This window comes from Diachasma alloeum, unplaced genomic scaffold (assembly GCF_001412515.2).
Source record: "Diachasma alloeum isolate Michigan unplaced genomic scaffold, Dall2.0 Dall_scaffold_01671, whole genome shotgun sequence".
In the NCBI taxonomy this organism is placed as follows: Eukaryota; Metazoa; Arthropoda; class Insecta; order Hymenoptera; family Braconidae; genus Diachasma; species Diachasma alloeum.
The window spans coordinates 13,931-38,083 of record NW_021681765.1 but is presented as its reverse complement, the minus strand read 5'-3'; positions in this window follow the sequence as shown (position 1 = coordinate 38,083).

Here is a 24,153-nt window from a genome sequence, read left to right as displayed (position 1 = left end):
CTGGTAAAATTAAGTGATGCTATTGAGAAAAAGAGACCTTTTACTGATAGTGGTACGAAGTAAGTAATTTTGCTGCAGGACAATGCGCGGCCACACACAGCAAAAGAAACCCTGAAAGTTATCTCCACATTGGGCTTAGAAATTCTAACACATGCAGCATATTCTCCAGACCTTTCGCCTTCTATTACCTTTTTCGGGCGGTACAACATCACCTGGTGGATACCCAGTTCCAATCTCCTGAAGAAGTCCGGCAGAGCATTAATGACTTCATCCAGTCAAAACCACCATGTTTTTTCCGAGCCGGAATCCGACAATTGCCCGATAGATGGGAGAAATGCATGCAAAGTGATGGCTATTATTTTCAAGATTAGATCTGTATTCATTTTTTTATAAATAAATGTCTAAATTGTCAAAAAAAGGCGGAAAATTAAGTCACACATCTAAATATATTACACTTATGTGAGTATATAACCTAAGAGATTTCACAACTATTTGGATACAATTAATTGTGATATTTTGCTGGTTGACGGATAGTGGAGGAATATGGTTTGTCAGAAAAAGATTAGTCGTTTTGTCGTAGGGTCGTTGAGGTTGCTTTAGGTTTTTCTCGTTGGGAGCCGATGCACCGCCACGTCCTCGTCGTGACTCCTGGGTTAAATGCGAAGAGCGGTTGCTTTCACAAATTAGCATTTTGTGTTGTTGAGGAGAGAAATTAATTTGTCGTAACCTATACCAATCTTCTGGTCAAATTTGGATTCTTTCAATTTCATTTACCCCATAATTATCTAGATATAAGTCAACAAGTAATAAGACGAAATTACCAGAAATTTCGATTTTTTATGCCAAACAAATGACGGTGGGTATACGTCAATTTACATAATTAAATTCAGTCTGGATGTAGGTATAAGTAAAAAAAGTGAGGGTTTTAAGAAAGGTTTGTCAATGCAGTATGACATTGATTAGATAGACTTTAATCAAATATTCTGAAATGTTGTAAGAATGACGGGTGAGGACGGAAAGAAATTGACTCATCTTTTAAAATTCCATGAGTTGATTTACTTGATTTTGGACACGCTGGATTACTCATCTGGAGGGCAGTCTTGAAGTCGATATTCCTTTCGATAGATGTATTCATTTTAGGCACGAAGATGAAAAAATAACGAGAATGAAGGAGACAATCGCACATGAAGGCGGTTGAGAGGGAGGAAATAACAAATACGGAACAATATTTATACGATGAAATGAGAAAGTTGAATATGAATTGCGGTTTTTCTTTTTTGAAATTGGAATTGTTATGGATTCATTCCGAAGCTTATTACCAATGGAATTGATAGAGAAATAAAACAACATTAATAACGCATGAAGTAATGGTCACATGGATTCGGTCCGATAGGCTTCCCACCCTGTTTGTTTTTTACTGATACACTCTTTGAGTACATTGATCGTCAGGATGTCACCAACAATTGTAGCGAATGATGGAAGTGTCTCTGAGTGTACGTTGACATTGCGCCGCAAGAATAAAGGCTAAACCTTTTTGTGAACTAATTCTCACGTGGGCTGCAACTTTAGAACATTTTATACATATATATCATGATGGATGCGGGCCGAAAATATGCAAATGTATACGACTATGCACAGGGGTTACTTTCACCATCCCCAGTTCTCTCGGTTTCTATCTACTTGCTAGTTGCTCACATGGACAGGGCGAGCAACAAAAAAAGAGGAAAGAAAAAAACGACGAGGGAACTTCATTATCATATGTGTGATGAATGAAACCTGTCTTACTAACCCCAGTGATACAATGAACAGCGATATCCCATGATGTGCTGTTAGTCCTTCTTTAGTTTTCCTCCTCTCCGACAACCCTCAAAAAGATAGTAACGAGAGAAACTCGATTTTATTCTGCCAACGGTCCTGCTTAAGAATACCGGTTTCCTGCGTGATGTCTCTTTATGGGACATTTCGTCCCGTTTGCATTCTACACATTTGGGGAGGTGTAGATTGTTTTTTATTTAGCCAACAACATTAGAAAAAATCTACGAATAATTTGGAAATAACGGTTTTCCTGGGTTCATAGGTGGTCGTACTGGTAACTAAATAAAAGAATCGGATTATCGAGGCTTCGTATCAAAGAACTATGAATGGAAGGATTCTGATACCGATTAAAATTGAAGCCAATAAAATTATGATTTGTGATAATTTGGGAGTTAACCACGAGTGGAAGAAAGAGAAACCTTGTGAATAATGGATAGGTGTCGCAGTACGTGTAGAACGCGGTTTTCCTTTAAAAAAAGATTCATTTGATATTAACAAACATCCAGAGGAGGCTCCCATACTTGAACGATCAAACTTTTCAGGACAATTTTTGCGCAATTCATTAAAGTTTTAATCTCTATTAATTATTCGTCCTGGATTATTACCGCGCACCTGGAAATTGAAATACAATGAAATCAAACATTTAAAAATTTGCCCTCTGCTGGGGTTCGATCCGGGGTCCTTCTGATTCGTAGACAAGCGCGCTATCCACTGGGCTACCTGCGACTTCTTAGGATGATACATTTTTTCCGGGTATAAAAATTCAACTTGTGTTAGTGTTATTTTGTTATTTTGTTGATATCCTAATTAAACTTCCTAAACTTGAATAAATGATAGGTCCGATGGATTTATGAGTTCAGAATCGATTGATTAATCAATTATAGATAAGAATAATAATAATTATGTAGCCTCGTGCACAAAGAGCTGCTCTAGGCCTGGCCTGGGGTTAGCTTAGATAACTTGGCGGAAAATTATAGCTATGTTTGTAGATGATGATAATATTTTCACCACCATTAGCTGATGAGTATTGATATAAAAATTGAGGAAATTAATCGGAAGTAACTTTAATTTTCGAGGCCTTGCTGAGCCCTGAATAAGCTTTGACGTACTGAGCCTAAATACTGAAAGCCTGGACTAGGCCTGAATTGAGCCTCGCCGATGGCCCCTTTAATCATCCTCATTTGAAGCTCAAGTGAACAGTGAAACCAAGCCTATCCCAGGCCTGAATAACTGAGCCTCACCAACCCTGGACTCATACAGGCTTGTTCTCATCGTCAGCCTATGTAATTCTTATCTGGGCGGGCATAAACCTCGCCACCGGCTCGGTCTGTAAAGTTCACATTCGTCGAAAACGGAATTTTTGCCCTTGTACTTTAATGTACTATTTTTTACTACTGTACTATTTTAATCAACTATTTTTTTATCAACTTGTTTTTATTATTGGGAGTATTAATGAGAATAATAATCCAAAGTCCAGAGGAAGGCCCAGGGGAAGACCCAGAGGGCGAAAATGCAAATGTGATGCTGAATTTCAGTCGAATGAAAAAAGAAAATTGAAATCGTCCCAATCTAATCAATTGAATGATAAATAAAATATTTCATATTACTTCAAAAGAGAACTATGGATAACATTGGTGAAAATTATTTATATCGTTGCCTCTATATAAGAAATATATGAAAAATCTTCCGAAGTTGCGAATGAGGAGAGAACATACTCAGCGATAACTAATCTATGACTAATCGACTAATCGAAAACCGATTTTTCATGCCTCGATTTTTTAAACATTGATGGTTTTGACCAAGCTAACAAAATTTTCACTTTCTTTATCGAATAATAATGTCCATAGATTGATAATGAAAAAATATGATAATTCATCTGAACCAGAAAATAGTACATTACATGTCCGAGCCTTGGAAAAGAGATCATCGTCCCCCACGTTCAAGATTGCCTTCCGAGCCGAAGGCGAGGATGGCAAGCACGTGGGGGAGGGTGATATGTTTTCCATAGCGAGGGGTGTATATTAATTTTCTTATGGAGGGACCTGATAAGCGCCAATTTCGTGGCGCGCAACGCCACGAAAATGGGGTTTTTCAGGTCCCGTGACACAAAATAGTATATTTCGTCACTAGGCCGAAAAAAACTTTTCTGGCGAATATGAGTTTGCAGCCCGGGCCGAAGGCGAGGGCTACAATCATATGAACTAGAAAAATTTTTTTTGGCCGTATGATGAACAGTATTTTTTGTCATTCCGGCCGCGAGGCAGCGCTTCACGGACGCTCCGCTCCGCGTCCGGAAGCGCTGCCTCGCGGCCGGAATGAAAAAAAATTATTTTCGTGTCACGGGACCTGAAAATTAATATACACACCTCGCCATGGAAAACATGTCACCCTCCACCTCGCCTTCGGCTCGGAAGGCAATCTTGCACGTGGGGGGCGGTGATCTGTTTTCCAAGGCTCGGGCATGTAATGTACTATTTCCACAATATGTACGTTATAAATGGTAAGTGGACAAGTCCAATCGTCTATTGTTTTTTTAGGTTAGTTCATCGGCTACAACTACTATTAATACTAATATGTATAATAGTCAACAATCATTGCAGCTAACGTCTACCCACAGAAAATATTTAGGATGCTTTTGTCAATTAATCAACCCTGTTTCGATTTAAAAAAAAAACAATGTTTTTGAAAAATACCGATTCTTCGATAATCGATGTGTTTAAAAACATTGCCCATCCCTTGCAATTATGAAGTCTTAGTTTGGCTGCTGGAGAGTTAGGGTGCAAGCTGACTAGTGGACGTTGAGATCGCAATCGAACAGGGAAGTGGGATTCATTTGTGGAGATACCCAGTAAACATCTGATCGTTCAAAATACATAGAATACACGTGACGATGGTCAACAAGACGAACATCGTCGAAATTTTACACGTTCATGATATATGGCTTTCATTAGGATGGCTCATATGTAAAAAAATTGAATTTCATAATTTTCGTATTTGATAAGGATAACCAATAACATGGAAAGTAGATGTAAATTTTTTCAAAATTTATGAATCATTTTTGAAGGTTGCGCCGTGTAGTTTTATGTCTTACGGACTTTTATACGCATCGTAGAGATCGAGTGTGTCAATAATTTTTTAAAGACTCAATTATTCCATCCCTCGGTGTTACCTCTCCGTAAACCGTTCAGAGGGAGGTTTAAGAACAGAATTAATTTTTGTCTCAACAGAAAACTTATTACTTACCAAAATGAAAATCCTCTTTTCTACTCAATTCAGTGATTTTTAGACGCCTCTAGCACGCTGGGTATCTGGCCGTTTTTCATCTCGATTCGGTTGATGGATTATGGAACTTTCTGACAATAATTAAAAGAAAAAAATTTTGTTCCCCACCAATTGAACTCTGAAAAAAATGCGAAAGATAATTCCTAAATTTTCCAGTAAAGGCTGGTGTCCGGCCCATGTGGTGCCTTTACAACGGTCGTAAACACAGAAATTGAGCCTACCCATGCAGGGCAATACAAAGTGGGGTAACATCGGTCCAAACTCGGTGCCGAATCCTCCAATAATCGGTTTCGATCTTCGGCCGATGTTCGGCCGAACGTTGGGACATTATCTCGGGGCATCATAGACACCAATGTACGGCCAATATTGGCGTTGATTATCAGCCAACCATCGGTGAAACAAAATTTTAAAATAGTTCATACATATTAGTTCCTATAGTTTATAATCGTTTTATAACCCTTCTTATCCATTCAAACAAACCAAAAAAGAAAAAAATTAAATTTAAAAAAATAAAAAATTGCTCCCGTCGGGATTCGATCGCGGGTCCTTCCGATCTGTAGTCAAGCGCGGTATTTTTTTTTAACCATGTTTTTATTCAATTTTTACATTATGTATTTACAGATATTTACAATATATACAAAAAAAAAACAGGTACATAAAAAAAACTTGATGTTTGATCTCTGCTCTATAATTAACCAATGGTCATTCCATGACACTCGAGTTAAATAGTTTATCAGTTTTATGATATTTATTATTTTTATATTTGTTTGTGCGGTTTATAAACCTTTGCCTTGAGATTTGGTAATATTTTTTTGGAGATTTTATATGCGCTCGAAAAAAAAAGATAAAAGAGAAAAAAAAAGAAAATTGAAAAACTTATTGTATAAAAACAAACGCTTTTGATATTCGTTTTAATCTTTTTTGTGTTGACTGAGGTTTGTTTTTCCCTGGATTTTGTATGGGGGAAGAAGATATTGTCGGTCATTTTTTATTCTTCATTTTTAGGTGTTTTCTAATTTATTTATGACTAAATATAATTCTATTGAGGTATTTGACTTAATGTCAGTCTTTTCGTAACTGTTTTTGAATTTTTTCAAGAAAATACTTTATCTATTCACTTTTTAGAGAATTCTACATATAAATTATTAAGGTGGTGTGAAATTATTCCTTCTAAATCTATTGTTGTTTCTATTTTTATTTTTTTCGAGAAATATTTTATGTCTGGCTTTGAGTTCTGGAATGAATTTGTCAGCGTCATTTAGCCACCGATATTTACGGGTATTCCTGTAGAAATCCTCGATATCATTGTCGGGGATTTCTCTTGAATACTTCAACTCCTTGTTCAGAAAATCGTCTATTGGGATCTTATTATTTTTTTTATGTCTGGGGATGTGATAGAGAATTGGTCTATTCATTTCATCCTGGAATAGACCGATTTTATCATAGGCTGTGAAGTATTGCGGCTTTATGTTGCCACACTTAGCTCTCTGAATTGCTTCCAGGTTCTCGAATTTTAGCAAATTTTTGATTGTTTCGTTATCGATATCCTTCATTTTTTCGTAATAATTTCGGGCCAGTTTCATCATGAAATTATCGATTCTGGGAATCTTGGCACGATCATATAGGTATTTATTTCTCACTTGATATTGGTAGTTGGAGTGTTTTGAGCGGTATAGAAACAATGAGGTTCTTAAACATTTTCTTTCAAAGACCCTTAATGATTCACATTGGTGGGCACCCAAATTCCATAGAATTTCGGGTCAAGCGCGCTATCCACTGAGCCATCTGAAATTTCTTATGAAGACAAATTTTTTCGGGGATATAAATACTACATGGTGTGTTTGTTTGAATCCGCGAATGTGATGATCAATAATTAGTTAATGAAAGTGTAACTCTGATGAGAAGAGTTAATTAATTAATTTACAATTAATTCTTATTATTCTTAAAATATTTAGGCTTTCATTCGGGGTGTCGATGTCTATAGTTTGTATATTAGGAAAGAGGATGAATGCATGCTATCCATCCATTTATTCAAACTAGTGGATTGGGCTGTTGGTCGTTCGCTGCGCTCGCTCCCATTGCGGGTGGATTGGTAGCGGATGTATTCATGTGGGTCTGACCCGTCGGACGGGTTGCACCAACAACTTCCCGATATTATTATTCCTCCCATTTTGACTAAAAGAATCCTTTTCAACTGTCAATACTCTGTTTAATTGTTCATGAGAAACCCTTGTTTTTAATTACATGATATTCATAACTATACTCACATCATTACATTGCCAGGGAGGAAAGCATCGATTTCCGCACTGCTCGTAAAGTCATACTCAAGCGACATTTTGGTAAACACAGTTCTCACTTGATAATTTTATCAAAGCCCACGCCGGTTCGACACAGTCGGTGTACATGCCGGAAGTAGATGCAAAAACTTGGTCAATCAAAAGATGTCGCGTTCATGAGAAATGTGTCGCATTTTCATGAGACGAAGTACACCACTGATTTCAGCATTTGTTTTCATATAATATTTCTCTTAACTCGAAATACGATAAGATTTCTAGTATTGAGAGTTAATATTAACATCGGAGTGATATAAATAATGAGAAATTTGGAAAAACAAAACACTTTCTTAGTAACTAACTTCAGATGAGTTAGTGACCAATAAGTAGAGGCGCCAGTCGATAACGATGTATTCCAATTGGAATTTTTTTATTTCTCATTTATTGATAGAAAAACGGCAATTTTTGGATAGAATCGAAGAGAAATATGAAATTTTCTTCATTATAATCGTTCTATATGTAATTTTCATGAGATTAAGAAAGTGTTCCTTGCTTTTTTGTGATTTTGAAATTTTCTTTCCGGGAATACTCAAAAACCACTAAACAGATATCAGTCAAAATCTAATCCGTTCTAAGTTGAATGAAAACCTATCGATTGAAAAAAAAAGTCAAATCGGACAATTCGTTCACGAGAAATCGTTAACCAAAATTTTGACCACGTACATACCTAGTAACACACACACACACACACGGTCGTGGAGCGGCCTTTCATCGGGGCCCCGACGTTTGGTGTCCGGATGTTAGACCAATGTTTGGCCTTTGATCAGAGCCCCGATGTTCGGCAAACAGATATTGGTCCGATGTTTGACCTTTAATCAGAGCCCCGATGTTCGGCAAGCAGATATTGGGCAGATGTTTGGCCTTTCATCGGGGACCCGAGGTTCGGCGAGCAGATATTGGGCCGATTCTTGGCCTTTCATCGGCCCCGATATTCGGCGACCGGATATTGGACCAATGTTTGGCCGTATTGAATATATCAGCAAATCCTGCATGGGTAGGTAAAAATTTTGACCTACCGAACTAACCTACGCCGGGAAGGGACTAAACTCACATCATAGAGCTGCAAGCAGCCCGATTTGCGTTTATATAGTGATCGTTGACGTACAAGTGGCTAATTCTTTTTAAATCGATAGATATTAACACGTAGATCAAACTTTGCTAATGATTGTTTGCATTTGAAGTGGGGCGCATATAAGAAAAACAATAACAAAAAGCCTCTAAAAAGCCCTTTTTCACACATTGTGAGGAAATGGTAAATTTTTTACTAATTTCTGACAAAATTTTACAAATTTTAAAAGTCCTTCAAAATGCTTTTTTGAAGCTCTCAATGAGTTAGACATTTTTTGTTTTCTGCTTTTTTTGTCTAGAGACGTCCTGATAGTAATTTCAATTAGTTTATAAATGTTATTAAAAATGAAAGTATTAGTGACTGTTTTTCCTACTGATTGGTAGCTTTTAAGATTTTGCTCGAATTTTGTATATAGTTTTCATGTTTTAGGATGATGCATTCATGAAAAAACGATAATAAAAGAGGAAAACCTTCTATGATGACTGTAGTGCGTCAGTATTACGCTTCAGGTGGCAGAAGGGGGCACAGAAAATCCACGATAATATCAGGGTGTGGTGGAAGAGGGGATTCCATTCATTAGGCCAGAAAAATTGTTCTTCAATATTTCATGTATCAAGTTTTTAATAACTTCTTTTTCTTTTGTTTTTTTAATTTTTTACTCTTTGATTATTTTTTATATATTGAGGATTTTNCATTTTGCCCCGCGTTCTATTTTGCCCCGCCATTCAATTTTGCCCCACCCTCCCCTACATGAAATGTTGATGGATTATTTCGCTGATCTAATAAATGGAATCTTCTCTTCCACCACTCCTTGACATTAGTGCGGGTTTGCCTTACCCCCATTCTGCCAACTGTAGTGCTACTAATGAAGAAGTTATCACAGGTTTGTCCTTTATTATCATTCTTTTATGAATGAATCATCNTGTTTTTTTAATTTTTTACTCTTTGATTATTTTTTATATATTGAGGATTTTATATTTCCCGTATATTTGAAAGAAATGTCAACTACATTTGTAACAAAAAAGGCATTAGACAAATCTAACTTAATCCGAAGGAATCCTGGGAGCGTTTATTCAACTCAAAAGGTCAATTATACTTATTTCCTTCAACTCTATTTTATATCATTATTTTTCGAACCATTTTAGTCAATTTCATACGTTTTCCTTCAGATTGAAAAAATATATTTTGTCCATGAGAACTATCCAATTCTCAATATATCGAGAATAATCAGACTACAGAATACAAAAAAAAACAAAGAAGGTGAAGTTTTTAAAAAATTGCTAGGGAAGGGTGGGGCAAAATGGAACTGTGGGGCAAAATGGAACGACGGGCAAAATGGAACGCGGGGCAAAATGGAACGATACAAAAAACGAATATAGAGCGAAATTCGGACAACTTTTTTTTTTCACCTAATGTGAGCTCAAAAATGATGATTCGGGGTTTTCATTCGAAAATTCATTCGAATTCGAAATTTTTGAAGAGCACAAAGATGAGAATTCCTCAACTCATCTGATTTTTCAGTCAAAACGTTAGTAAACTTTAGTAGACTAAATCATATAATGTATTCTTCAATTTTCAATCAATTGAACATTCAAAAATTCATTTACATTAACTTTCCAGATTTCTATTAATTTTCAAGAAAAGGGGAGAATCGGGCAAAATAGAACGGCAGTGAATTTTGGTTTTCAAAAACTATAGGACCTTTTTTTAATATTCAATTTATTCATAGAACAATAATAATATTCCAAAGGTCTTATTTATTTATCTATAATCGTCTATTACTCTATAATTGAATTTACAGACATCAGATTTTTCTTCAGTTTTTTAACCTTGAATTATCATTTTTACAATGAAGATAGCAAAATTTTTATAATGACCTTTTTTCTAGCCCTTGAAATTCTCTACAAAAAGGTTCTTATCAAAATTCTCCTATCTCCCTTAGATTACAAAATAGCAATAACTACAGAGTAGACTGATGTCACTGACTTAACCTAAAATCATCATTTTTGAGCTCACATAAGGTGAAAAAAAAAAGTTGTCTGAATTTCGCTCTTATTCGTTTTTTGTACCGTTCCATTTTGCCCCGCGTTCTATTTTGCCCCGCCATTCAATTTTGCCCCACCCTCCCCTACATGAAATGTTGATGGATTATTTCGCTGATCTAATAAATGGAATCTTCTCTTCCACCACTCCTTGACATTAGTGCGGGTTTGCCTTACCCCCATTCTGCCAACTGTAGTGCTACTAATGAAGAAGTTATCACAGGTTTGTCCTTTATTATCATTCTTTTATGAATGAATCATCCAAAAACATGGAAACTATTTACAAAATTTCTACTGAATGTTACAAAATATCGGTCGGTATATAAGAAAAAAAGCCACTAGTACTTCCATCTTTTAATCATATTTGTAAACTAAGTGAAATTACTAGCTCAGGACGTGATTAAACAAGAAAACACATAAGACAAAAAATGTAGGACTTTTTGAGAACTTTAAAAATAAATTGTATAAAAAAGTTGACCATTTTCTCACAAATCAGTAAAAAGGCCTTTGAAAGGTTTTTTTAAGTGTTTTTCTTATATGCGCCCCACTCGAAATGGAAAAAACCATTGAAAAAATTGGATCTACATGTCAAAATCTATCGATTAAAAAAACATTAGTTACTAGTACCTTAACAATAGTTTTCTCCTTTTCTAAAGCCTTTCCCGGGTACTGTTTGCAACTGTAAGAGACATATTACCTGGGTGACACACCCAAACCCTCACTTGGAGCCATACTTACTACCTGACACGGACGTATCATTAAGGATATTCAACTTCTACCCAAGTTTTATGACCTCTACTGCCAGTAGGTCAAAAATGTTAGTCAAACTTTAAACGCACGGCGCAACCATCAAAATGTTTTCATTTTGAAAAGATGAAAAAATTTACAGGGTTATTTTATCAACTGATGAATCATTTTTTGAGGCGAAATCGGAAATATTCAGCAATACCCGTAAAATGGGCCACGCTAGCTTTCATACTATGTTTCTAAAAGTCGTCCTTTTCACGTAAATTCAAGTAATATAAAAATGATATAGGCATCGACGCCAATTAGTTGTAGAGAAGACGTGCATAATTCGTGTATACAATGCGCTCGAAAATGCGTGGTGCCAACTACGACTAATAGTTGATTATCGTATTACGTCTGACGGAACGATTATAAGGGCTACTCTACAATAGAGAGGTATCCAGTCTCCCGGGAACGGAATGGCAACGGGCGACTTTGATACTCAGTAAGGTCCTCGGTAGAAACCACGTGACCTGACATGGAACATGGGATAACAGTCTCCAAATTGGTAAAAAAAACGAACATGTGTCCATGTGTTTAGGAAGTTGAACAATAGTTTGTAAGCCGTTTTCCCAGGAGGGGTAAAAAAACGTCATATTTATTTACTATGTATTTCTGAAGGTTTTTAAATCATTTTTGTAATCGTTCTTTCGTCGCTTCTTTCAAAAACAACGCATCTTACTATTAGATTAGACGGTAGCTGAAATTTTTGGTTTATAGCAATTGAAAATTGAAAACGCAAGACAATCTGAAATTTTTTACTGATACAGAGGTTGTTTCGACCGCTTTAAGATGACAAAATAATTTTTCGTAGCAGCTTGAGTTTTAGCTGAATATTCTGGAAAAATATTCGGATTTCTTTAGTAAAAGGAATGACAGGTATGCCGATACGAGTGCAAAAAAGTCAATACGCTATATAGGAGTCTTGAATATCAGTGATTTTCTTGTGTTCTTGTTTACCGAATAGAAAATTATTATTCTCATCAGTACTCCCAATAATAAAAAAAAGTTGATACAAAAAAAATTTTGTTTGCTAGAATTGCATCACAGTCGTTTTTTGGCTGTTTAATTTTGCCCCACGTATCATTTTGCCCCACTCTCCCCTCACAGTTCTAAGTTCAATCAAATTTGATAGATTTTCCGAGCGAATTGCAAACAAGAGCAAATTGAACTCCACCAAATCAATGCGTTTGTGAATTCACTTTGTGAATTTTTCTCACTAATTTCTTTTGAGATACGCCGATTCCTTATCTTCCCTCTGTAGTCTTAACTCCCTAAATGGGCTGGTTCTGTGTCGATCTGAATCAATTGGAGTGATGTAAAACCAGTAGGTTTCAGACTTACGTTTATTTATTCATTTTTTGGAAGTCATTTTTCCGAAGCTACACTCATTCACATTTCTAAAAAAAATCACCTAAACGTCTTTGATCACCTTTTAGAACTCGTTTCGAATAGTTCAACATTATACGAATGTTTGTTGGAGGAACAGGTTGAGCTCTAACAATATCAATCAGAGGCCTAAAAAAATCACGTCTACTATCGGGTTGAAAAGTATAAAACCCTAGATCTTGTAATATTCTTCACCATACATTTAATTTTTTTAGTTGGGAATACAGTAAATGTATCTGTGACCTTGACCTTATTTCTATGGCCTTTTCCAGGTCGTCAATTATCACATTTTAATCATTTTCATAGTTCTAGGAATTTTTGGGAATGAAATATGTAAAAGTAATTATTTTAATTTATAACTTATAGAGGACAGAAAACCATGATTCGTTGGAAAATGAGGAAAATATTTTATTCACATCAACGGATACTACGACCGAGTCAATTCTTAAGCCGCGACTGAAGAAATTCACAATTTTCTAAATGTATGAAAAAAATTATTCCAAAAGTCAGACTGTCGAATTAAAAAATTATTATGTAACTAAACTTGTTATATTTTGAATATGCTAAATAATCAGAAGAAAGATGAAGATGATAATTTGTGTGATGATTCAATACAAGAGCCGGCTCCGAAGTTGGGGCCTTCGGGTCTATTCTCTTCACCCTGACAGTAGGTATTGGATAGAAAAGTCTAACAGAGTGTATACTGAGAGAAAAACGATTGAGTTCTCAAATAAGTTATACTTGTGACAAAAAAAATTTTTTTTTTAATTATCGAAAACAGATTTTTTTATGCCCAACATGCAGAAAGTGCACTGCAGTGGAATATTTTTGTTGCAAAAATAGATTTAGTAGTTTCAAAAAAATTGTATCCTTTGTTCAAACAAAAAATGTCATTTCTAGCATTTTTTTTCATTATTCGAAACTTTCATACATATTTTGCTTCCGAAAAATCTTCGTTTTATGCGAAACAACTGATAGCAGTTTTTCATTTCGGCTGTTCAATAATCACAGACAATAAATGAATCCTGAAATGAAATAATAATGGTATGGTGGCAACCTTCTAACTTGGGGATAAAAAATTTTTTGAGAAAATTTTTCCCATCCAAATTTGTGCCAATAGAATTCCACCATTCGACGTCACGTGGTACAACCTATTGGGTTTTCAACTGACAATTTCCTCAATTCTAATTTTGACCAATCAAAGTGCAGAATTCGTGGTCACGTGATGCGTTTCACACTGATAATTTCCCCGGCTGCAGGGAAATTGTCAGACTGATAATTTCCCTGTAGTCTGTGAATTGTTTTCTACGAATTCGACAGATATTCCTCACATTTTGTTGAAATATGTCCCGTAACTCCGAACACTGCACCCTGATGGGCCAAAATCAGAATTGAAGTAATTGTCATCAGAATACCCCTCGCGCTGCGCGCTCGGGATTTTAATCTGCAAAACTGATCCCGATCGTTGATATGCAGGAAAACTTGAGGGAAATATCCGATGAATTTTAAAGGTCGAGGGGTATTATAGCTGATAATTTTTTGATAATTTTCTTTGGTAGTTGCTATATAAAAAAACAAAAGATCATTCAATTGAGTGAACCGTTCGCCGAAACTGACAGATTGATTTCATCTTATGGTGCAATTCCTTTCCCATACAGGGCAATACAAAGTGGCCGAACATCGGGCCAAACTCGGCGCCGAGTTCCCCGATAATTGGTTGCGATCTTCGGCCGATATTCGGCCGAACGTTGGGACGTTACCTCGGGCCATCATAGACACCGATGTACGGCCAATATCGGCGTCGATTATCAGCCAACCATCGGTGAAACAATATTTTAAAATAGTTCATACATACGAGTTCCAATAGTTTATAATCGTTTTATAACCCTTCTTATCCATTCCAGTAAACCAAAAAAGAAAAAAATTTAATTCAAAAAAATAAAAAATTGCCCCCGGTGGGATTCGATCGCGGGTCCTTCTGATCTGTAGTCAAGCGCGCTGTCCACTGAGCCATTTAAAATTTCGTCTGACGACAAATTTTTTTCGGCGATATAAATAGCACATGGTGTGTTTGTTTGAATCCGCAAATGTGATTATCAATAATTAGTTAATGAAAGTGTAACTTTGATGAGAAGAGTTAATTAATTACTTTACAATGAATTCTTATTATTCTTAAAATATCTAGGCTTTCATTCGGGGTATCGATATCTATATTCTGTATATTAGGAAAGAGGATGAATGCATACTATCCATCCATTTCATCGGGGCCCCGACGTTTGGTGCCCGGATATTGGACCAATGTTTGGCCGTATTGTACAGTTGACCACTACAGTTCGTGAGCAGCCTGAACTTGAATTCTATGTATTCTGTTTACGAACTTTAGTGCTCTTTCTTTATATATCGGCAAATCCTGCATGGGTTGGCTGAAATTTGGATGGAAAAATTCTCTTGCTTTACACTTATGATTCGCACTCGTGATTTTTAGCCTGAAAAACTTGACTCCTTTGTTTGTTTGCAAGGAACCTATCGGAAAATACCCGATAATTTTGAAGCTTTCGCGGTATCACATATGATACCACGATAAATTTTCCTCTATATGAAATATTTTCATCCTAAAAAGGCCTCGTCTCGTACCAATTATCTGCCTCTTGCGCTGAATATTCCGTTGTTATAAACTAAAGCAATTATTGATGTTTGAGACTTCAAATTCGAATCAAACAATTTGATTTTGTCGGCAATTTTCAATTGGCGATTTTGTTGGCCCCAATAAGACTTGTTTAAGAACTTGTTTATTTTTCTCTCAGTGTACGGATGTAAGGATAAAAGAATTACTCACCAACTGTTGCTTCAGTCAATCAAGTGCAACTGTTATCCAAAACTCAACAAAAATCCTCAGACTTTTTGTTCCCAAGGGAAGACTTCGAATGAAGGTTAATGGTTGAAACCAGAATGATATTTCTGCACAGTAATATTCTCTTGACAATAAAGTCATATCAAAATTATGAGAAGAGTTATGACGGAATCACGATAACATATCCGTGTTCACGAAAAATCTACATCGATTCGACATCTATTATCGTTACTTTTTGTTTACTTCAGTTGAACAAAACACGTGTCTTACTATGAATTACAAGGCTCAAGTTTGAGTTGCGTCGAACCGCAAGTTTCCAAGGATGGGTTCGAACTGAGTCGACGGGATGAGGTCCCTTGAGTCCCGGTCTCTCGGGTATGGGTTTTTGTTCTCTTTTTTTTCTTTTTTTCCGTCCTTTCTCTCTCTCTCTCTCTCTCTCTCTCTCTCTCTCTCTCTCTCTCTCTCTCTCTTTTTCTCTCTTTTTCTCTCTTGCTTTATTGCATATGGTAGTGAGTAGCATTTGCGAGGCACTTGTGGGCCTCCACTAGGTCCCTGATGGCGGTCGCCGTGTAATGATCCAGGGGGAGGGAAGCTCTAACCTAAGCTAAGCCTCCTTCCATTGCTATACCACACGTGGCCGCCACTTTACCTTTAGTATTGCAACGAATTCCCGACTACCATCACGATTTTTTTTCATATTAATCGCAACATTCGATGCTCCCATAAAGAAAGAACGAATAAAGGCTTCATCACTTCAACAATCTCACTTTTTCACCAATCCTTTCATAAGAAAAGCAGTTTATCTCTTTTTCTCGATTTGATAGAATTGAAGAAATATTGAATAATTTTTATTTATATAAAAATGAATAAAAACAAGTGTCAAAGAATCGTAATTTACCCCCAATATGTGATTATTTTCATCATCCCCTTGTGTTGATTAAAATTATGATGAATAAACGTGAAGATGTCTGAGTTTCTCCGGTGAGATGACAGCTGATGGATAAATGGGCAGGCCCCACTGTATTTAATCTATTTATGTATATCGCCGTTGACTGAATATAGAAAAATCGAGGGAGGGGAGACCGGGGCAAAACTGATTGTCCGAAGTTCTGAATGGAAAGATAGAGAGATTTTTTTCAGCATTCTGAGGCACAAAGTGTTAGACATTCATCAAGAATTCCCTTCAGATTCCAAATTATTCAGCAGTCGTGACAATCGATTTTGCCCTCCATTTTTCCCTGCATTTAGAATAGGCGTATAGAAAATCGATTGGATATTGTATACATAGTATGATACATTATGAGATGTATGACTATAGAAATATCATTTCGTGGATTCGTGAGTTATCATGTATTATATAAATATTACAAACAGGGTAGAACTCCGATTCGGCATAAGCCATGTGACTGTTCCTGAGTCGAATAACTGGGTCTACCAAATTCTGACAAGTCTGATTGTTTTGGGAACTCAACAGCATTGGATAGGTTTTGGAAGTATTCGTTCTCCATTGTGTTCTAGTCCTAACTAGATCTGGTTATTTCCCGTTTCAGGACTTATTAGGTTCAGGGAGAATTTGTTCAAAATCTGTCCAGTCCTATCAAGATCTGGCCAGACCGGCTGTCGCTCCCCCCCGCCGTTCGCCCACCGTTCCCCTGTACTGGGTTCTGTCCCCTCTCACTCTTAAGATATTTAAATAAAATTAAATAGTGTTATACATTTCATTAGTAATGTTTATGTATTAATGAATAAATAAATGTAATTACTCAGTAACCTATAATTATTAATTAATTAATTGACACAATGAAAGTTGCACAACCTGTGATCTCTCTTCCATTATCGTAAATTATATATGAAAAAGATGAACTTCTCATATATGGTTTGCTTTTTAAACATATTTCATGATTTTATCCCTGAAAATCGATGGCTTCAACAAATAAAGATGTAACTTGTTATGCATTCTTTCGAAATATAATATTTGAAAATTTCTCAGATGCAACGATTCTTTAGCCGTTGGTTTGCAGCTTTTTTATTAATACACTTTGTAAATTCTTCCTCAGTTATAACGTCATCTTTCCCAGCAGTTTTACAAATCCATTCTGAAAATAATTCACTTTATTAAAAATCAATGTAGATTGTGGTCAATATATTGAACTAAGGAAAAACAAGAAATCTTACTATATAAGCCAGCATATAAACGGGGCCAGATTCCTGATCTGCCACCAGCTCTAGCACCAGGGATCGGCATAATCGTAATCGAGAATTATGATTAATGTATTACTTCATCAATTACATAATCCGAAGACAAAATTTTTTTATTATTCCGGTAATCAAGCATAAAATTGGAATATTCTCGATTACTTGGTTAATCGGCAATCAAGGTCGGCAATAACCGATTAAATTGATTAATCAATAATTGACATTCCAATTATTTGATTTATCTGATTAATTTTTAATCACATCCGGTAAATATATGATTATTTATGTAAACATTAATTGATGCTGGAGCTTGTTCGATTTTTTAATTAACCACTACTCGAGATCCTGAATTTTTCAGTTTTATAAGCAATCAGTAATTGAAATTCACAATTATTCGATTACTTAATCAATTATTCATTGACAATGAAAAATACTTGAATACTAAAGGAATTATGTATCAGGATTGTGTGTATATTTGATGTTTTTTGGATTCTTGTATCCATTTATTATGAGTGCTGATCTTGTGGTAGTGGATAGAGGACCCTCCACCGTATAGTGGAAATAAAATCCCTTGATAGTATAACATAACACAATACATTTAATGATAATTTTCCAATAATTTTCAAGAAGGCACATTACCGAATCATCTCGGTTACTAACAAAAAAAATAGATTCTAGATTCTCATAATTAACAAAAACGGAAATAAATAGGAATTTCCCTCTTTTCCCGCCATATATGTACGAAATTTTTATGCAACTTTGAACTAAAAAAACAAATATCATAAATGACTAACAAACAAAATTATGTCAAAATATGTCGCTTTCTCCCAAAAATTTTATTGATTTTCTTTGAAACTCTATAAGAATTGTATGAGATTTTTATTAAAATTCTGTTGAAAAATTTCATTTTTTGCACAAATTCTATTAAAAATTCTGCAATTTTCCTATGCATTTATTAATAGATATTTGTTCATAGAATAAAGCCGATGAAGGTCGATTTTTCTATATAACTTATTCTTTTGCAATTCTTCTTATGTGAATTTTTGGGAATTTTTCAAGTTTCATTTTGTGATTTTATTATAAGGAACAAATAAAATTTTAAAAAATGAAAAAAATTTGATTGTATTTAATATGATAAAATGGAAAAAATCATGATATTAAATTTAAAAAATATAATAAAAAGGGTCTTGCCTCATTTTTCCTAAAAACATGAGTATTTAGTAATCTGACAGAGTAATAGATTAAGTTTCAGTTCTGATTACGAATTGTTCAATCAATGAAGTCTTAAATGAAATTAACGTGTAATCAAATAATCAAATAATTTTTGAGTCAGATTAACGCTTAATTAATTAATCAAATAATTTCTCAGTCAAATCAACGATTGATGAAATAATTAAATAATTTTTTTAATTGATTGACGATTGATGGAGTAATTCATCAATACAACTTGCGATTGATGAATTATTAAGTAATCAAGCACATTTACGTTATGATTATCGATTGATTAAATATTCAAGAGTTTTGGGTCCTGATTGCCGATGTGTCTTGTAATCAACAAATCAGTGGAGAGATTAATGGATTACAAATATAATCATCAATCTGAGCTGTAATCATTACCAAAGTAATGATTAATGCCGATCCCTGTCTAGCACCCTGTGCACAATAATTTGCCAATGAGTTATCTCCCTTATAAACTTTATTGAGAATCGTACTGACCGCCAATCTCCAATCAAAACTATCTTTTTCTATTGCCGTCAACTCAACAAAAGACATTAAATTTTTTTTCACATAAAATCCAGACTTATCAGCAATTTTATTACAAAAGGATTGGTACATACGAATATCCTCTATGTTGAAGTTCGTAATAGAAGATCTGGTCCAACGAGAGAGGATCAATGATTATCATTGATAATCTATACACTTTCTGTTGAAGAGTGAAGATTATGAAAATATATGCTAAACTAATTTAATTGCTGCATGTTGTGGAATTGTACTCCTACAAGTGTTTGACTCTTAATCCGTAGTGTTGATTTCACCTAACATGATTCTTCTTTCATCTTCAAGTCATTCTAGCATTCGTCGATTTTTGAGGCTGTCATCACTATGTCTCGATTTCCTGATTTAGATTTTTTTTCTAATCGTGCCTCATTGAACAGGGACAACGTTTATTCATGAATAGCACTGAATCTCCTTTGACGATTAATTGGTATTGGACTGGCTATCTAATTGTTGATAGAATGATGGTGTCTTCGTGATTGACAGAGTTCTTCTTTGTTCCACTTGCTTCACTACCTCCAATTGGCACCCTTTTTTGTCAATGCTAGATGATGAATTATTTCTTATCCCTCTCTTCTAAAAATACTTGAATTCTAAATATTGAGTTTTGTGTATGTTCTCGACTTACTTATGAAAATATTTCCCTCTGTTCCCTAGGATTTCCGGGTTAAATTTACAACTTCTTCGGAAAAAAAAATTCTGTAAATATTACGTGCGGAATAACTAGGGAGCTAGCAAACATACATTTAAATACGACATTCCACATAAGAGAAAAAAATAGTGACAATTTGGAAAAAAGACGAATTGCTTACAAAATGTCTCTCGATAAGTTCTTCTGAACCTCTTTTCTCGCCAGATGTGAACCAATTTTTCTTTTAAAATGGTCATTTTTTCATTTGCGTCATTAGTCTATCACAAGAAACTCTTCAGATGAAGCGCCTCTATCGACTAAACAATGCCTACACCAAGTACAACAAGAGTACATGTATACCTGCATCAAGTAACTACGTCACTACATAATGAAGGAGAAATAGGAAGAGAAATCTAGCTGCCTATGCTCAAATTCATGTAAAATTCAACTCTCTGTTACACTCTCGAGTCCCTTACCTTACCAACTGGGGAATGATTTGTAAATCAAGAAATTGATACATTACAAATTTTTGAAGACGAAATCTCTTGCCAAACATATGCAATGGAAATATTAATTAATAAACATCAATTCATGGAACTGAAGCTTCAAAAATTACGGAGTCCAGCCGATGGAGAATTATGAATATACAAAAATTGCGAATGATGCATCCATTCGCCCTGAAAATACTATAATTAGGCAGTGAAAGATGCGAGTGATGAATTGATGAAATAGCTGTGCGAAGTAAAAGACAAATACAAGGGACTTACAACTAATCACTATGGTTTCAAGAAGGAATTAAATTTGTTGATCTCCCAATTCTCTTCGAAAGTAAAACATTTTAAAAATTTACTTTCTCCGGACGATTCGAAGTTTATAGAGAGTCCACAGATTGAAGGAAAAATTGAAGAATCACGAGGAAATTCATAATTTGGATATCATCATCATTATGAATATTATGAATGATAATTATGAATGATTCACATTAAAAAATAATTTCTGATGGGGAAAGGAAAAAACAGCTCTCTGAAGATCTTTGAAGAGTTCATGATCAATAAATCTATAAAAATTATGAGATAGTCAAGTCTCTTATCATAAAGAATTGAAAAAAATCGATGAAAATCTGGAGTACTTTTCGAAGTCAGTGGTGTCTTGCACGGAAGATTTGAGACCTGAAAATAGAAACAAACAAGAATGACGTTAGATGCCACTTGGAACTGATAATAAAATCTCAAGGGAGAACTAAACCCTAAAGGAATCTGCAAAACTAGTTGAAATCACTGGATCACTCAAAGAGTTCAAAGAGCTCGAAGCATGTGCCAAACAATTAAAAATCATAAAAGTCAATGGCAACAGTAGAAAATATCTCCCGATGATCGAACCTCTAGAGAAAAAACTCCAAAGACAGGACCATGAGAAGCAGAATTCAAAACTGACATTGCCGATAACTCCCTTAATTTCCAGAAAGCTCTCTAGAGTCTTCCAGTTTTCGAAGCCCTGCAGAAAAGCCCAATAACATCACATGAAAATTCTCTGAAAATCCAGGAAGATAACGCAGAATTCCAACAAACTCACATTCTCTTTTTTTAGAAGTCTGGAGGCTTCTCAATTAGAGAACTCTCAATGACATGCCGAACTGAAAGGGATCATATTAAAACAATCCCACTTGCCGCTCTTGAAGCTCTAAATCAATGTCACTATAATCGCGAAATCATCGATAGAAGGATTCTTACGTATTCACCAGCGCGAGTTACTCCAATTCCAGCTATCTGCATTCAAGACTCGGGAACTATCAGGAAAGTCTATGAAAATATCGAACACATTAGCGATTATTTGGAAAATCTCCACAAAAAAGTCTAATCTTCAACCAAGAGTAATACCAAGCTATTGATGTAGCTGAGCATAATGGAAATATGGAAGAAAATTCTGCAAAAGTGGAAAAGTCATTCGAGGAGCATATGATGAATGTCCTTAGGAGAAAACAAAGTGGAGATTTCACGCAAAAGTTCGAACAATTCTGAAAAAAAACTTTTAATTCCAATGTCTCAAGGAATTTTAAACATATTTCTGATAATCTCGGAGATAAAATTCAATCTCAAACACCAAAGATCGATCAACTATCCTCGAGGTTTTGGTGGAAAAAATGCAAGAATTGAAATTGCTTAAAATGTTTCGTATGCAGATTACCGAAAGGGTGAAATAGAAGCAGAGTCTTATTGTTCTCGAGTCCTTATTCAATCGCTCAGTACGAAATTTTCCAATTTCTAAGGAACTATTTAAGGATGTTCTACACCCTTTCAGCCAATTTTCAGTTTTTTTGTAGGTTTTGGGCAAACTATCGATCGGATTGGCGCTAAAAAATACAGTTTTTGCATTTCGTCATTGGTCAATAAATCACCAAGTTTCATCACTGCGCAACCATTTTTCTGGGTTTTTTTCTAAACTTTTGTAAACGTTTCGAAAAGTTTATAAAAAACGCAGTAAAATGGTTGCACAGTAATAAACCTTCGTTAATTATTAAACAGTAATATTAAACCGCATAAACGCTATATTTTTTCGCGTCAATCCGATCGATAGTTAGCCAGAAATCAATAAAAAACTTGAAAATTGGCTGAAAGGGGCTAGAACATCCTTAACTGGCTATGTAACTTTGACGGGTTACCATCAGAGTAAAAAATTTCAATCCAATTTTTTTCGGGGGTGAACCGTTCATTTTCGAAAAATTAAATACTTACGCGCTTCATAATGATGTTATACAAGATGTCTGAATTTGGATTTTTCAAAATAATCATTTCACCCGAGAAAAAAATTGGATTGCAATTTTCTACTATGATGATAACTGCCGTCGAAATTATAAAGGTGTCCCAATATGATATGTCATCCTCGTGAGGGTAGTTCGAGGGGCTCATTTGGAGACGAAAACTAATAATATTTTTCTCTCCGACGCTTTGTTTCAGAGTTATTGATCAAAAAAGCAAAGATAAGTCGCAAAACACCGACCTGTGAAAAATCCATATCTTATCTGTCACTTGAGATGGAGGAATGAAAAAGCTGGCAATCGGTTGAGCATTCAATGCGCAATAGATCGTTATGAATTTTATTTCTCTATGGCCAAAACGGGATCAGAAAAACTGCCATAAAATTCACCGTGAATTAAGAGCCATTTGAATCCAACACGTAATGTGACCCTGAAAATCATGGTCCACGTAAAAAATCCATATCTTCTCTCTCATTCGATATCGAGGGATAAGATTGATTAGAATCGATAAGATAAGATAAGATAATAAGTTTATTATTCAGAAGTTTAAACAAAAAGTACAGAGAGGTAGAAACAAAATGACAAAAGGTGAAAAAAAAATAATATAAAATAAAATAAAAGAATGAGCAGAATTAAAAAGAAGAAGAGGAGGACTCAGGTTAGGATACAGCTAAAAGAAAAGATAGTGATGCAAAGTCAACACTATGTTAGGGCTCCCTCTCCAGAAGCCAACGTCGCAGGTGAAACTTGAAGGCCATGACTGATGGAAGGTTTCTGATGCGCTCAGGAATACTGTTCCAGACCTCGGGCCCAGCAACTGCCAAGGAAGCCCTATAAGTCTCCGTGCGGAAATTAGGGACTACCAAAGCCTGCTGGGCCAAGACTTGCCGACGAGGCCTGGAGGATGAGTACTCGGCAAAAAGATCAGCCAGGGAAGATGGAGAGCCAGATTCCATTACCCGGAACATGAGCGCTGCAACAGCTGAGGTCCTGTAGCTCGAGATAGAGAGCCACTCAAGCTCGCATCGTGGGCCAGAGATCGAAGCATCCCTCGGAAACTCAAGGACAAACCTCACAGCTCGATTCACCAAGCGCTGCAGCTGCCCATCAAGTAGAGAGCCAATCCCTTGCAGGACGCCCAAGCAATAAAAAATATGAGAAAAGATCAGGGCATTTACCAGCAGCTTGCGTAGGGGAGCATCCGTGTATCCACGAAGAGAGTAGAGTT